General features: G+C 42.0%; 1 pseudogene across 1 annotated transcript; it reads left to right on the forward strand.

Annotated features, from left to right (window-relative positions):
- The first annotated feature begins 10,554 nt into the window (after positions 1 to 10,554).
- Positions 10,555 to 13,096, forward strand: LOC308635526 (C-type lectin domain family 10 member A-like; annotated as a pseudogene). Its single transcript has 6 exons — positions 10,555 to 10,684; positions 11,352 to 11,503; positions 12,128 to 12,241; positions 12,648 to 12,743; positions 12,826 to 12,897; positions 12,979 to 13,096. The product of its transcript is annotated as a C-type lectin domain family 10 member A-like (transcript).
- The last annotated feature ends 3,739 nt before the right edge of the window (positions 13,097 to 16,835 follow it).

Raw genomic sequence — 16,835 nt, forward strand, 5'->3', positions numbered from 1 at the left:
TACTGTGATTTTGTGTGCTCGTTGTCCTGTATGCATCTTCAATTTGTATATCTGTTTCCTTTTTTATTTCTGGAAAGTTTTCTGTAATTATTTCATTCAGCAGGTTACTCATTCCCTTGGTTTGAATCTCTGTACCTTCTTCTATCCCGATGACTCATAAGTTTGGTTTTTTTATGTTATCCCATAACTCTTGGATGTTTTTCTCGTGATTTTTTACCAGCCTTTCTGAGTTGGCTAGACTCTTTTCAAGATGATATATTTTGTCTTCATTATCTGACGTTCTGGCTTCTACTTGCTCCACTCTGTTAGTGATACTCTCAATTGAGTTTTTAATTTGGTTTATCGTTTCCTTCATTTCTAGAATTATTGTTTGATTATTTTTTATAATCTCTATCTCCTGATAAAGATGCTTAACTTATTCTTTTATCTGTTTATGTAATTCATTCTCAACGTCTTCTTTCACTGCTTGAATTTGCTGTCTTGTATCCTCTTTAAGGTTCCATTCCATCTGTCTAAGGTGTTCCTTGAGTTGTTTATATGACCATTTTTCTGATGACTCTAGGTCCTCCTGAATATTTAGGCTGTCCTGCATTGTTTGTACTCCTTTTCTTCCTTGCTTTTTGAAGCTGCTCATGTTACTTCTTGTTCTGTTTGACTGCTGAGTTACTGTTTACTCCTATAAATTTATTTGATGCTTGGGAGGAAAGGTATTAGAAGGGAAGGGAAGAAGTCACTAAAGAGAATGAGAGTAAGCAGGTAGAATTCAAGGAAGGGGGATAAGAAAAATGAAAAGACAAAAGAAGAAAAAAATAGGAAATAAAAAAAGAGAAAAAAATTAAAAATAATAATAATAATTAAAAAATTAAAATTAAAATTAGAAGAAAAAATATTAAAAAAATTGTAAAAAAAATTAAAAAAAACAACAAGAAAGAAAAATGAAAATGAAAGAAAAACCCCAAATCAAAAAAAAAAAGAGAAAAGAAAAAAAGGAAAAAAAAAACCCTAATAAATGCAGTCTTAGAGTTTGATTAACTTCTCTTCCAGTAGGTGGCGCTGTGCCCACCAGGTCAAGTTTCTCCTGTCAATACGCGGGAACCAATCACTGTGCAGCAGCTCCTCCCAGACTGGGCGAGTCTCCAATCCTGAGTGCCTAGGGCCTCCTCTTGTGTCTAGTCACTTCCCACTTTTCCTCTAGCCAGGCACCTCTCACGGGTGCCGCTCACCACAATACTGGCTACACGCCAGGTCTGCTGCTCCCGGGAGCCCTGTTTTCATGAACGACTGGGCACACTCTTCCAGTTTGCCATTCCCTCAGACCCTAAGTTTGTAGAGCTTGGGGCTGAGAATCCTCAGTGAATTTTACTTGCCCTCCAGTAGCCACTCCCCCGGTAGCTGGTGCAAGAGACCTCAGCAGTCAGCCCTGGTGGGAGCGGTAGTTCCGCGCCGCAAGTTCCGCGCCACCTCTGATTCCCTCGGGCTGGCTGTCGCACTCACGGGAGAGCTGGGAGGGGCCCTTACGGGAGAGCTGGGAGGGGCCCTTAAGGTTTCCCCGATGTGTGGAGAGGGAAGGCTAGGGGATTACACACCTGTAGCCGCAGGTTTCAATGAGGTTATCTCCTCCGCCGCAGTCTGATGACGTCAGTTCTCTGCCATGGTGGTGTCTCTTGCAAATGGCGACAGTTCGTTTCCCTTTGCCGGGCGACCAATGCAACGGGTGGGTCCTTACTGTCTCTCCCAAGCCCCGTTTCAAACCTGTGGCCACTACCTATGCAGGCTTGGTAGGCGTTTACCTCTGTAGGATGAGAAGGGCTGACCAGTTGTTTCAGCCGGATGGATTAGTGCTGAGTCACAGCTGTTTGTCTGCGGGAAGCAGGCGAAAGGGAGCTTGAATTCAGCTGATCCGGGCTCAGTGTGTGTTCTGAGAGGCTCAGACTGTTCGCCCCAGATCCACGTCAGCTCAGCATTGCCTAGTGATCCTGAGCAAACAGATTTAGGTTGTTTACGACTCCCTATGCCCGCACAGCTGAAGAGGTCAGAGACTTGATCTCTCCACGCCCGCCGCCATGTTGGAATCCCCAAAATGAGGAGGATGATTTTAAAGAGAAAGCTGGGATCAAGTGGGGTGCTGCACCTGATGGAGAAGCAGATCTAAAGAGTTATACCAGCAATCTTTATTAACATGTTTCATTATGGGGTTAAAGACTATGCAAGCATGATTCTTTGTATTCAGGAAAGTTACAGAAACTAGAAACATCTATGCAGCTTTTCCACTGTTGCAATGTGCAATGTTAGGAGCTTTGTATAGTGCTGAGGAAGGTCCGTTGTCTAAAGTTACTGCTAAGCAGGCAGGCTCAGGAGTAGCAGAGCTGGTAACATATTGTGGTTGTCCTCTTCTTCTGGAAACCACAATAACACAAACATTAGATCTTTTGTGGTTGTGCAATAGCTCTGGAGTCTCAACATTTTCCTCCTACTATTTTCTCTCTGTTGTTCAGATTGGAGACTTTCTATTGATTTGTCTTCAAATTCACTGTCTTTCCTTTGTTATCTCCATTCTGCTCCAAGTTCAACCACTGAGCATTTAATTTCACTTATTGTACTTTTCAGTCATAACATTTTTATTTGGTGCTTTTTTATAGTTTCTATTTCATTTCTAAGGCTTTCTGTTTTAACATCTGTTTCAAGAATGTCATCAATTCTGGGATTGGGAATGTGGCTCAGTGGTAGAGTGCTTGACTACCATGAGTGAGGCACTAGGTTTGATCCTTAGCACTACATAAAAATAAATAAAAATAAAAGCCCATCAACAACTAAAAAAAATTTAAAAAATAATAAGGATGTCATCAATTGCTTGCTCAAGCATTTTATTAATATCTAATTTAAAATCTTTTTTGGAAAATTCCAACATCTTTGTCATCTTGGAATTGGTGTTTATTGTGTCTTATAATCCAGGTTAAACTTTTAGTGATTCTTTATATGCCAACTCATTTTGGATTATATTTTTTTTAATGTTGTAGCTGTAGATGGACATCATGCCTTTATTTTACTTATTTATTTTTTATGTGGTGTTAAGGATTGAACTCAGTGCCTCGTGCATGCTAGGCAAGCGCTTTGCCACTGAGCTATAGCTCCAGCACCCCTGCCCCATCTTTTTTTTTGGGGGGTGCTGGGGATAGAACCCAGGAACTCTTAACTTCTGAGCCACATCCCCAGCCCCTTTTTGTAGTTTATTTATTTGCTTAGTGCCTAGCTAAATTGCTGAGGCTGGCTTTGAACTCATGATCCACCTGCCTCAGCCTCCCAAGATGTTGGGATTAGAGGCATGCACCACTGTGCCTGGCCCTTGAATTGTATTCTTGATATGTTAAATGTTAAGTTATGAAATTCTGGGTCTTATTTAAATTTTACAGAGAATGCTTATTTTGTTGTTGTTTAGCAGGCAACAGACCAAGTTAGGATTACAATTTCCAACCCACCTCTACAGGTTAAGGTCCAGCATCAGTTACCATCTAAGCCCTGTTGGTACATTTTGTTATCTTGGGGACTTGGGGACTCTTCAGGTCTGTCCTGGCTGTGTGCCACTGGGTGGTTAGTCTACAACATAGCAATTAGTTAAATTCTAGTCTTCAGGATGCTAAGTAGGATTAGAATATTACATGTCTGGCCTACGTGTTAGTCCTGGAGTTCATAAACAACTTTTAGGTATAGTTTTTCATAGTACACATCTCTTCATGAGTGTCTGGTATTTTCCTTTTCCCTGCAGCTCCCCTTATAGGTCTTGCAATGACAAAAGAAGAGAGACATAGAAGAAGCAATGGTTTCCCATGCTATTGGAACTGCAACTCCACCAAATAGGAAGGAAGGTTTGGTAACCCCACTGCTGCCATTACTGCTGTTGGATTGCCTTTGGGCTTAAGTATAAGGGAGTGGGGTGGGGGGCACAGATTTTCATATTTCCCTGAGTGTTAGGAGTTACTATTTTTAGTCATCAAGCAAGAGCTAGAGTGTCTCCTGGAGCCACCTCTGTCCACAACAAGTGCTCATTTCCAGGTTTTGAGCTATGATAGACTGGGTAATACTGAAAGAATAAAATGATAAACTCATTGCCAATTCAGTGGCACTACAAATTCTGTGTTTTTTTCTCCAGTGAACCCATTGTAATTTATTTTTTAGAGTCTTCAAAATGTTGATGCATGTGTTCCATTCAAATTTTATAGTTGTTTTTAGTTGCAGAGAAAAAGTGGACTGTGTTTGCTTTGTGTCACCTGGAGCTGGAAGCCCTCAATAAATGTTTGATGACTTAAAGTAATAAATGTTCTGTCATCAAAATGAAATTCAGTTGTAAATATATTAAATCAATAAAAAAAAGATATGTGGGAAAATCTCCAAATGTTTTGAAATTAAACAATATAGTTGTAATCTCCTAAGATCAAGAGAAATTAAAAGATAAATTAGGCAATATTTTTAATTGAATGAAATTTTCACTTTACAACATTAAATGCTTATACAGTCATCTTGGATATCAAGGGGGATTGGTTTCAGGACCTTCCTGATGATGCCAAAATACATGAATGGGCAAGACTCATATATAAAGTAGTATACTATTTGCATATAAGCTCTGTACATCTTCCTATGCATTTTAAATCTTGTGATAACTAATACAATATAAATCCTATGAAAAGACTTTTGTACTGTATTGATTAGGGAATAATAGCAAGAAAAAAGTCTGCACATAGTCAATACAGACATTTATTTATTTATTTTTGTGATGTTGAAGATCATACTTCAGGCTTCATGCAAGCTATGCAAGTCCTCCCTCACTAAGCAACATCTCCAGCCCTTACAATGTTTTTAATCTACTTGAATCCATGGGTGTGGAACCCTGGGGTACAGAGTGCTGACTGTACTTGGAAAGAAGTAAGGTCAAAATCAAAGAATTTAAGTTTCGGGCTGGGGATGTGGCTCAAGCGGTAGCGCGCTCGCCTGGCATGCGTGCGGCCTGGGTTCCATCCTCAGCACCACATACAAAGATGTTGTATCCGCCAAAAACTAAAAAAAAAATAAATATTAAAAAATTAATTAAAAAAAAAACAATTTAAGTTTCTATCTCAATATATCAGAAGAAGAGCAGTTTATACTTAAAGGAGGAAAGCAGAGAACATAATGAAGAGCAGAAATCAATAAAGTAAAAAGAAACAAAGTGAGAAAAAAATACTAAGACCTTAGATCCCAGGAAAATTTGTGGAAACACCAGAGGGCAGTATTCCGATTGCATGATTGTTACACCATTTCCTATAGGTACTCAGTTACTAAAATTATAGATTTTATATAATTATAGGAATGGCACAGCATTTGCTAGTGTTTGCCAGACAGTTATATTAGGAAAAGAAATTTGTCTGTTGTTATGACATACTATGATTATGTTGGTTATTTGTATGGATACATATATTAAAACTTACAGAACTGGACACTCAAAATGGATGTATTTCACTGTATGTAAATTATACATCAAAAAGTTGATTATTAAAAAAGTTTATTATAAATAAATAAATAAAAATAAAAGACAAAGCAATAGAGAAAGTGAATGGGAATCGGGCTGGCATGGAAACAAGGATTAAATGTAGGTTAGAATAGGCAATCTTATTTGGATGACTAAAATGTTCTAAAAGTGGATTTTGATGATAGTCACACAACTCCACAAATTTACTTAAAAAATTTAATTGTATATTTAATATAGGTAAGTTTAATTGTATATAAATTACATTTCAATAAAGATGTTAAAATAAAAAAGTTGATTAAAAAACACAGGGTGATACCATTTGACACTCCAAAGTGTCAAAAATGGAAAAGATAAAATTAATTATTTCACAAAGTGTCAAAAATGGAAAAGATAAAATCAATTATTTCACAGTATGAGTGATAACTTTTACAATTTTGATGAAAGTTTAAATTGTTATAACCACCTCAGAAAGTATTGGGCAGTATGTATTATGTATATCCAATGACTCAGCAATTTCATTTCTGGATAAATAAAAGAGAAATGTATACATGAATTCACCAAAAGACAGGTACAAAAATGTTTATGATAGTATTATTTTAAATAGTGAAAAACTGGCTGGGCTTGTTAGTGCATGACTGTGTTCCATCCCAGTGGCTAGGGAGGCTGAGACAGGAGGATCTAGAGTTCAAAGCCAGCCTCTGCAAAAGTGAGGCACTAAGCAACTCAGTAAGATCCTGCCTATCAGTGAAATACAAAATAGGGGCTGGGGATGTGGCTCAGTGGCCAAGTGCCCCTGAGTTCAATCCCAAGTATCCCCAAAACAAAACTGAAAATAGACCAAAAGCTCATATAAGGCTTGTTAGATTAATTAATTGTGCCATGCTTGTGAAATGGAAAATCATGCAGCAATGGGAATGAATAAACTGTGAATATGCAACAACATGGATGAGTTTAGAAACATCATGTTACCTGAAAAAAGCCAAGCAAAATGTGTGCTATTATATGATAATTTTCATATATATTTCAGAACAGTCAAAATTATTGTATAGTGCTATATATCATCATGTTGGCTACACTTGGGAAGGTATTTATCACTGCAAGTTAGTTGAGAGGCTTCTGAGGTGCTGGCAACATTGTTTCTTGAACTTGATCTTGGTTGCATGAGTTCATTTTGTGCAAATTCATTCAATAGTAAATTTATTATCTCTGTACTTTTAAGTGGACATGACATTTGAATAAAATTTACAACAAAATGAATATAATATAAATAAAAGGATATAAAAATTAAGTACAATGTATGGGTGCCTGCTTTCATTGGTAGTATTTAAAGTTTTTTTGGAGCTAAAGCCCTAAGATATAAAATGCTGTATATAAATGCAGGAAACAGTAAGAATAAGAGCATATGTTTTTGTTGCTGGATAAAAGATAAATACAATGAAGTACTTTACATTAGCAACTTGTTAATTGTGGAAGAAACATCGATTAAATATTTTGACAATGTCCATTCAATGAAAAGTCACAGGCTATGAGAATATATTTGTAAATCATGTGCCTAATAAAGGACTTGCATCTAGAGTATACAAACAACTCCTAAAACTCATATGATAAGAGGCAACACTTCTGGAGAGGTACAGTGAGGATTTCCAAAAATCAGCTCCTCCATAAAAGCAATGAGAATACTAGGTAAAAAAATATCAAAATATAGCTTTTTTCAGAACTCCAGAAATTAGTCAAAGGCTTGAAAAATTTGAAGTGACTAATTGCAAAAAGCATCTGAATTTTGATAGAAATAGTGAGTTTCATAGTAGTTTTCACTTCTCCTATTTCTGTTCTTTTTTCTCCCCCAAATCTATGGAAGCCCTGAAAACCAATAGCCAAGCAGCTATGGTGGTTGTGAAAACCAGCAGCCTACTAACAACTGGAGGAGAAGAATAGGTTTGGAGCTATCCAAACATCTCCTTTCCAAGAGAATTATTATTTGACCTGTCAGGAAGCTCCCTGGAAACCCCCACTTGCAGCATTCATCTTTATTGTACTCGACTCAGAGCTTGTTCGCTGTAAAGAGCATTTACAAGGGTATTTTTCAAAAACAATCTGACAATTGTTAAACACTAAAGCAGCTCAAGACTGGGATAACAGCTGGGATAAACAAGAGGCTAACCAAAAAATTAAAAAGAAAAGTTGGGAAGTGCTATTTCCATAGTGGAAAAACTCTAGTGTATTCTTGGGAATCTAGATGGCCAGGCCCATGTGCAGGGCTGTATACATGCAGGAAGATCTGAGAAAATGACCATTTCTCACTTGTGGCTGACCTGAGGCTTTGCATAAGCAGGAAGTGAAGGCTAAAGGAGAGTTTTCACAGCTGTGGCCCTGAAGGCAAGCCCAACATGTACATGGAGCTCCCTGGCAAGGACTGGGAGACCTACTCCAAGGCATTTAAGAATATCTTTGTGTAGTCATTAGGTATCTACTAAGCTAAAGAATCAGAGATCTCAGTGGTCACCCAGGACAAATACTGATTTTATAGAATTATTTCAGGAAAGTCACTAAACCAAAAGACAGCAGCATCAGCAAAAGCAAATAGCAGTAGCAAACAACCCTGGGGAAGAGGGAATCTGATTTCCAAAATTGTCCCCCTGTCTGCTCAGTGCTGGACCACTCTCGTGGCAATACTGTCTGAGCTTCCAGAACTCCCTATATGGCTGACTAACACCATGTGGGGTCTCCCTTGGCCCAACTTTGCATGTCCTCCTGCTAAGAGCCACAGCCAAGTAATATGATGCATGGCATTTTTGGTTGAAAGGTGACGCCAGCTAGCCATTGAGATGATATGATTATGTTAAGATTTACATTCATATGGATAATGGACTGCTGCTGTCCACCTCGGCCTGCTACAGGACTCCTGGAGAGTTCCCATTGGTTGGGGAAGTGCGGTAGGAGGGATTTCCGGAGGAGGAACTTCCTCTTGGGATCCGCCTCGTGTGTCTATCAGCGATCTTGGGGGGGGGGGCGTATGGGGCATTGGCGGCAGTTTCAAAAAATAAAGTTTGTTCCTGCTTGAGTGGCTCGTGATTTTGTGCCTAGCCAGACTGCGGCATCCCCCAAGCTTTCCCAGGTGTTGATCCCTAGTTAATAGCTCACTCCAGATTCATCTTGGCATGAGCTTCCAAAACCCCACTGTGTTAGTCAGCTTCCTTTCACTATAGAAAATCCCCTGATATATAAACTCATAAGAGAAAAGATTTATTCTAGCTCACAGTTTTAGGAGTTTCAGTTCATGATTAATTGCCCCACAGCTTTGCACCTGTGGGGAGGCAGCTTTTCAAGACTACAAACTGATTAAATGTGGCAAAATGAACTGGTCACCTCAGGACTGGGGAAAAAAAGAGAAAGAGGAAGGTATTGGGGTCTCTCTTAGAGGACATGCCACACCCTCCCACCCTGGTGAGCCAAAGCCTTTGTACTAGGCCTCACCTCTGAAGGGTTCTGCCACCTCCCAATAGCTCCAAGCTGGCGGGGATCAAGTCTCAAGCACATGGGCCTATGGAGGACATGCCAAAACCAAACTGCAAACAACCAATGTTATGGTTTGGAAATGAGGTGCCCTGAAAAAGCTCATGAGTAAGACAATGCAAGATTCAGAGAGAAGTGATTGGATTGTGAGAGTCTTAAACTAATTAGTGAATTAATCCCTAATGGGATTAACTGGTTGGTAAATAGAGGCAGGTGGGGTGTGGCTATGGAGTATATATGGGGTATCTGGAGTAGGAGTCTCTCTATGCTTCATGATCATTGTGACATGAGCTGCTTCCCTCTGCCACACTCTTCTGCCATGATGTTCTGTCTCACCTTTAGCCCCAAGGAATGGAGCCAGCTATCTATGGACTAAGACCTCTGAAACTGTGAGTCCTCAAATAAACTTTTTCTCCCCTACAGTTGTGCTGGTCAGACCCGTTAGTCACAGCAGCGAAAAAACTGACTAAAACAACCAACATGTTTACCGGTAGGGAAATGCTTTACAAATAAAAGATGGAACATATGTTGAAATGAAACACAGGTGAACCCAATGGAAGAGGATGTGGAGAAAAATCCCTGATGCATTGTGAATTCGATAATAATAAAGGCAAGTTCCAGAATGCGATTCAATTGAAATAGAAAATATAATCTCCAAGGTATCTGCTTTGCTTCTCTCCACTCTGGTTTCTTTTTCTTAAAAGGAATGTGTGTTTGGACTCAGGCAGCCCCCTTAGGGGGACTGGCAGGGTTCATGGGATGAAATAGAAACATGTTTGTGAGCACAGTGCAGGTGCAGAGAACCAATTCAGGATGTTTGGCAGCACCTCTTTTTCTCTCCCCAGCTTTGTGATCTTGGATGTGTAACAAAATGTCTCTGACTCTTCGTCTAAAATGCCTCCCAAGGTACTTATGGGAACTGAATGGTTAATAGAAGGGAAGAGTCTGGTATAATACCCTGACAGATTTGATGCTTAATAAAATTTGCTGCTTTTCCTGACTCCTTCTCTCTCATTCTAGCCAGGTCGTCCTATTTATTCTCCATCCCCTTCTTTCTTTCCTCTTGGTGGATTGAGGAGAGTGATTCTGGAGCTGGGGAGCTCTCCATGGTGGAGGCCTCAGAGGATGCTCAGATATTAGGGATTCAGGCTAGCATTAAACCAAAGGAAAGCATAAGCTCCTCTGGACCTGGCGCTACAAAGATGGAGACACCAAGAATTCTGGGAAATTCAGAGATAGGAGTGAAAGGATGGTGGGGCAGAGTGAAAGGCACTCCTGGTCCTTCTGGTCCAGCTCTTTCTCACACATAAATAAAAATGAAGAAGTCAGGGGAGCTAGAATAACAAAAGGTAGTACACATACCCTGCAGGATGAGAGCAAGCTGGTCCCCCACCCAACTCCCCCACATGCAATCTCTGCCTGTGTCCCAGTTGAAACTTATTCTAAATATTATTTACTGTCCAAATTGAGGAAGAGGAACATCCCCAAATACAGAATCCTGGGCTTTGGGGTTCAAAGACCAATAGGAGTCCATCATGTACATGGCTCTTCCTATAGTCCCTCCCAGCCCAACTCTCCAGGATTTAGTTCTTGCTGCTCTGAATGACTTCCCACGTTGTAGTCATTGCTGCACAACAAGGCCATGAATCACAGACTCCAGGCTTCCCACAGGTAACTGGGCTGGGGATGTGTTACAGGAAACAGGGAGAGGGGGCTTTGGGTCTTAGGTGGGAGAAAAGGGGAAGAAATATAATGGGGGCAATGAGGTATTTAGCAACCAAGTGGAGACTTGAGTCTCTGTTCCTGTCCCTGGATTCTAGATTGTATCATGCAGCCATAATCCCCAGTGACAGTTCCCATCTCTGGCCCAATTCCAGTTTGATCCTCAGCCCCAACTCCAGCCTCAGCCCCAAACTCAGCTCCTCCTGTAATGTCAACCTCGGCATCAACCCCAGATCCAACTTGAATCTCAGCACTGAGCCCACCTTCAAACTGAACCTCAGCCCTATTCTATTTCCAGTTTCAGTGCCAAGCTTAGGTCCAGTTCCATCCATGGCTCCAAGGTGACTTCTGATGCCAAATTCTGGCATATGACATAGCCTCAAGCCCAGTCCAATTTTAGGCCCAGTCAAAGCAATAGATTTTGCTTCAACTTCACCTTCAGTGTTACTCTCAACTCAACTTGTTCCTAGCCCAAAGCCCAATCCTGACTCCATTTCTAACCCTAGTAGGAAATTAAGACCCATTTGATACTAGTCCCAAACTGGGTTCATTCTCAACTGGAATTACATCTTTCACCTCAACACTTGACTTTCCAATAGCCCCACCCTGATTCCAGCCTATTTTTTGGCCCCGGCTTCCCCACAACCTGAACCTCTCTCAGTTTCATCTCTCACAGCCTCAGGCCTACATGGGTCCAAGCATGACAATGGAATATGAAGATCTCCAGCACTTGGGGAGTGAGGAGGAAAAAACAGGATATTAGAAAAGGTAAGAGGACAGGAGAAATGTTCTCTACTAAGATGCACTCTTCGTATGTCTAGCAGGATTTCTACTGTCGTATCACGTCTCACCTCTACCATGTCCAATGTTGGGTCCCCCACTTTGAGGGGGTCAGTCCCAGGACTCTGAGAGCCCAATGTGAAGAGGACTCAAGGTCTTCAGGAAAACAGGGACAGGGAAGACCTCTGTGGACCTGGTTTCCTGTTATGTATGGGGAGGGGATGAGAGGTACCCATTGTAGGTAATGGGTTTGGAAGAGAAACTTATTTATTTGCACACCAGGTCATGCAGATGTAGGTGAGTCTCCTAATGGACTGGTTGGTCATGACGATACCTCCTCTAGCTCTGATGAGATCTCATATTTCTCTGTTTTCCCTGTCTGTGTCTGGTTTCTAGGATTGGGATCATGGGTATCTCAGAATATGAGAAGCCTATGTGACTGCAGACTTGTGCTGGTCATGAGGGGTCAAAGGCATGGGTAGTCTCCATCTCTCCTCATTTCCCCAAGCATTACTAGGCCCAGCCTTCATCCCCAGACAGGTCTCTGGGCCCCCTCCTCTGTCTCTGATATGTCCTAGATCTCCCTTTTCCTGATACCCTCTTCTCTTTCAGCACCTCCACCCCAGGATGGCCTCTGGCATATCTGCTCTGAGCCTCACCTCATCCTGTTCTCCCTGGGCCTTAGTCTCCTGCTGTTGGTGGTTGTCTGTGTGATCAGATCCCAAAGTGGGCACTCCAGGGGTACACAGGGAAGAGAGAAATCAAGGGGCTGTGGTGGGGCAGGGATGGGGGGTAATGGCAAGAACCCCAGCAGAAGCTGCAATGGGCACAGTGGGGCAGTGTGGGGGCACCATTGAGGGGTCATAACTGGGTGGTTGATGAGAACAGTGGTGGGGACACTGGAAGAGATATTGAAGGAGCCATGATTGGAATGGCCACTGGCTATGTATTTATTAGCTGGGTTTTGTAGTTGAATTACTTCTCCTTCTTGTGTGATATTGGATAACCACAGTGCCTGCCCTCTGGCTTGCTGTGAGGACTGAATGAGACAATGTGTGTAAAGTGTCCTGCTCTGTGCTAGCAGAGAGGTCCTGCTAAATCTTAGTTATGATCATCTCATTCCCCTCATCAGATTCCAAGTTACACAGGGACCTGGGCACCCTGAGGACAACTTTCAGCAATTTCAGTGTAGACACAGGGGCCAATGTCCAGGCACTGACCTCCCATGGTGAGCTGGGCTTGGGTGGGGTCTGGGCTGGGTGTATGTGTGTGTGGGCTGACTCCTGATCTCAAGTCCCTGTTTCCTCCAGGTCAGAGCTTGCAAGAAACCATAACCTCTCTGAAAGCTGAGGTGGAGGATCACAGGCAGGAACTGCTGGCAGGTGAGAGACCTTGTTCTCCAAAAGCATATGGAAGGGTGTGCATGGGAGAAGCATCCTGGTGCTGAGCCCTCTCCCCTCTAGCCCACAGCTTGAACCTGAAGGTGGTTTCTGTGGGGAGAGCAGCCTGCAGAAACAGGAGCAGGAATGCAAAGCTGGTCAGATGGCTCTTACAGTGCATTTGGGCATGGTATATTCATGAGAGAGCAGGAAGTTTCTGAGATTGGGCCCTATGCAGGTGTCTTAGCCTGAGGTACTCCCTCAGCAGAGGCTGTGCCCAGAACACTGTCCTTCTTTCCTCTGTGTATGTGCCAGATCAATCTGAGATGTTTCTGTGAGTCCAGCAACTCCCAAAGTAACCAAAATTCTTTTTTTTATTGTTGGTTGTTCAAAACATTACATAGTTCTTGACATATCATATTTCACATTTTGATTCAAGTGGGTTATGAACTCCCATTTTTACCCCGTATACAGATTGCAGAATCACATCAGTTACACTTCCATTGATTTACATATTGCCATACTAGTGTCTGTTGTATTCTGCTGCCTTTCCTATCCTCTACTATCCCCCCTCCCCTCCCCTCCCCTCCCCTCTTCTCTCTCTACCCCCTCTACTGTAATTCATTTCTCCCCCTTGTATTATTTTTCCCTTTCCCCTCACTTCCTCTTGTATGTAATTTTGTATAACCATGAGGGTCTCCTTCCATTTCCATGCAATTTCCCTTCCCTCTCGCTTTCCCTCCCACCTCTTATCCCTGTTTAATGTTAATCTTCTTCTCATGCTCTTCGTCCCTACTCTGTTCTTAGTTACTCTCCTTATATCAAAGAAGACATTTGGCATTTGTTTTTTAGGGATTGGCTGGCTTCACTTAGCATAATCTGCTCTAATGCCATCCATTTCCCTCCAAATTCTATGATTTTGTCATTTTTTAATGCAGAGTAATACTCCATTGTGTATAGATGCCACATTTTTTTTTTATCCATTCATCTACTGAAGGGCATCTAGGTTGGTTCCACAGTCTTGCTATTGTGAATTGTGCTGCTATGAACATCGATGTAGCAGTGTCCCTGTAGCATGCTCTTTTTAGGTCTTTAGGGAATAGACCGAGAAGGGGAATAGCTGGGTCAAATGGTGGTTCCATTCCCAGCTTTCCAAGAAATCTCCATACTGCTTTCCAAATTGGCTGCACCAATTTGCAGTCCCACCAACAATGAGCAAGTGTACCCTTTTCCCCACATCCTCGCCAGCACTTGTTGTTGTTTGACTTCCTAATGGCTGCCAATCTTACTAGAGTGAGATGGTATCTTAGGGTGGTTTTGATTTGCATTTCTCTGACTGCTAGCGATGCTGAGCATTTTTTCATGTGCTTGTTGATTGATAGTATGTCCTCCTCTGAGAATTGTCTGTTTAGGTCCTTGGCCCATCTGTTGATTGGGTTATTTGTTATCTTATTGTCTAATTTTTTGAGTTCTTTGTATACTCTGGATATTAGGGCTCTATCTGAAGTGTGAGGAGTAAAGATTTGTTCCCAGGACGTAGGCTCCCTATTTACCTCTCTTATTGTTTCTTTTGCTGAGAAAAAACTTTTTGGTTTGAGTAAGTCCCATTTGTTGATTCTAGATATTAACTCTTGTGCTATGGGTGTACTATTGAGGAATTTGGGGCCCTACCCCACAGTATGTAGATCGTAGCCAACTTTTTCTTCTATCAGACGCTGTGTCTCTGATTTGATATCAAGATCCTTGATCCATTTTGAGTTAACTTTTGTGCATGGCGAGAGAAAGGGATTCAGTTTCATTTTGATGCATATGGATTTCCAGTTTTCCCAGCACCATTTTTTTTAATAAGGAATACCTGAGGGTTTTTTTTTTAAAGAGAGAGTGAGAGAGGGGAGAGAGAGAATTTTTAATATTTATTTTTAGTTCTCGGCAGACACAACATCTTTGTTGGTATGTGGTGCTGAGGATCGAACCCAGGCCGCACGCATGCGAGGCGAGCGTGCTACCGCTTGAGCCACATCCCCAGCCCCCAGCACCATTTGTTGAAGATGCTATCCTTCCTCCATTGCATGCTTTTAGCCCCTTTATCAAATATAAGATAGTTGTAGTTTTGTGGATTGGTTTCTGTGTCCTCTGTTCTGTACCATTGGTCCATCCGCCTGTTTTGGTACCAGTACCATGCTGTTTTTGTTACTATTGCTCTGTAGTATAGTTTGAAGTCTGGTATCGCTATACCACCTGATTCACACTTCCTGCTTAGCATTGTTTTTGCTATTCTGGGTCTTTTATTTTTCCATATGAATTTCATGATTGCTTTCTCTATTTCTACAAGAAATGCCATTGGGATTTTGATTGGCATTGCATTAAACCTATAGAGAACTTTTGGTAATATCGCCATTTTGATGATGTTAGTTCTGCCTATCCATGAACAGGGTATATTTTTCCATCTTCTAAGATCTTCTTCAATTTCTCTCTTTAGGGTTCTGTAGTTTTCATTGTATAAATCTTTTACCTCTTTTGTTAGGTTGATTCCCAAGTATTTTATTATTTTTGAGGATATTGTGAATGGAGTGGTTGTCCTCATTTCCATTTCAGAAGATTTGTCGCTGATATACAGGAATGCCTTTGATTTATGCGTGTTGATTTTATATCCTGCCACTTTGCTGAATTCATTTATTAGTTCTAGTAGTTTCTTTGTAGACCCTTTTGGGTCTGCTAGGTATAGAATCATGTCATCTGCAAATAGTGATAATTTAAGTTCTTCTTTTCCTATTTTTATGCCTTTAATTTCTTTCGTCTGTCTAATTGCTCTGGCCAGTGTTTCGAGAACTATGTTGAACAGAAGTGGTGAGAGAGGGCATCCCTGTCTTGTTCCAGATTTTAGAGGGATTGCCTTCAATTTTTCTCCATTCAGAATGATGCTAGCCTGAGGCTTAGCATAGATTGCTTTTACAGTGTTGAGGTATGTTCCTGTTATCCCTAGTTTTTCTAGAGTTTTGAACATAAAGGGATGCTGTACTTTGTCGAATGCTTTTTCTGCATCTATCAAGATGATCATATGGTTCTTAATTTGGTTGGGGAAGATGGCGGCGAAGGGAGTGCATCACTCCCGTGTACCCCATCACTGTTCGGAAGAATGATGAGTTAGAACAGCTAAAAACTATCTTGTTAGGAATTTCTAGCAAAACTGGGGTGCTCCAAAACCTAGTGGAAGGATTTTCATCGCACGAGGATCAGCTACAGGGGCTCAAACGTGAGCGATTTGTCCACACGGAGGGTCACGCCGCTTATTCAGCAAATCGCCCTGTGGCTAGAATCTGCGGCTCACACTGGGAAGCAAGAGATAGCAACGCAAAGATACAGCGTTGCGGATTCTGTGGGCTCCTGCCAGATGTGCAATCACGGTACACAGTGCTGAATTCTGGGTTTGAGACGGGGGAAGGAAGCGGTCCAGTTCGGTTCTCCACCGGTCAGACCACAAAGGAAGCCAGCGGCCACCATCTTGGAGAGTTGATGTCATCATCCCTGTTTTCGACTGATTGCAGCTCATTCAACCATAGAACAGGTAATTTCAGGCTGCCATTCGCCTGCATCTCGCAGACAAATTACTCAGGCACAGTGCTAAAGAACCCGCGGAAACTGCTTCTTGGGGCCTGCTCCTATCAGAACATACACGGAGCCTGGGGCGGCCAAATTCTGGCTCCCAGAACTGCTCTGGCCCAGGGCTAAGGAGCCCGCGGAGGCTGCTTCTTGGAGCCTGCTCCTATCAGAGCATGCACGGAGCCCAGAGCGGCCGAGTTCTGGCTCCCGGAGCTGCTCTGGCCTAGGGCTGAGGAACCCGCGGAGACTGCTTCTGGGTCCAGATCCTGCTGAGTGCTGTGGGGGCCAGAGGGGCAGAGCAGAGCTGCAGCCCGCATCCGGAACAGCCCCAGTGACCCGCC

Source organism: Spermophilus citellus (genome assembly GCF_964194105.1).
Source record: "Spermophilus citellus genome assembly, chromosome: 17".
NCBI lineage: Eukaryota > Metazoa > Chordata > Mammalia > Rodentia > Sciuridae > Spermophilus > Spermophilus citellus.